Raw genomic sequence first — 694 nt, 5'->3', positions numbered from 1 at the left:
GAGGGCAGGTCTGGGGGCAGGCTGAGCCCCGGGCAGGGGAGCTCTGCAGGACCCCCTTTGGAGGGAGGAAGGAGAGGAAGAGGGAGGTGCTCTCACACAGCTGGGCACCCGAGGAGACAGGGCACCACCCATGAGCTCCAGACACCCCCGCCCAGGGCAGTGGAACTGGGAGAGACACACCCGCCCCTGCTCTGTCACTCACGGGAATTTGCATCATGTCCTCACTGTCCCCTCCCTCCTCTCTGTGCAGGTGAGAAATCCGAAGCCTGATGAGGACAGGTGGGGCACAGGTCCTGGGGAGAGGGCCGGGTCACGCCCCTGGTGTCTCTGGGAGCTCCCGCAGCCAGGGCCGGCCTTGCACATTCAGGCCCGAGACTGTCACTTTGAACCCTGATGGCAGGGCTGGAGTCTGGACAGGCAGGTAGCCCGGTCCTAGCTGCAGCTTCTCACAGTATCCGAAAGGGACACGTCAGCCGTCAGCCGACCTCAGCAGCAACACCCCCGCCCCCAGCTGGCATGAGCTGGGGCCCTCCGGGCTGTGACCGGCCTCAGCTTCTGGGGCCCCGCCAGCACATGGTTCCCCAGGCACCGTCCCCTCTCCCGCTGAGAGCGGGGCGTGCCTGTCAGGAACCACTTAGGCTGGTAGTCACCTACCAAGCTATCTTTCTTTCGTTTTTTTTTTTTTTTTTGAGTG

This window comes from Tupaia chinensis, unplaced genomic scaffold (assembly GCF_000334495.1).
Source record: "Tupaia chinensis unplaced genomic scaffold, TupChi_1.0 Scaffold000531_1, whole genome shotgun sequence".
Lineage (NCBI taxonomy): Eukaryota > Metazoa > Chordata > Mammalia > Scandentia > Tupaiidae > Tupaia > Tupaia belangeri.
The sequence above is the reverse complement of the archived record's forward strand: the minus strand, read 5'-3'. Positions refer to the sequence as shown.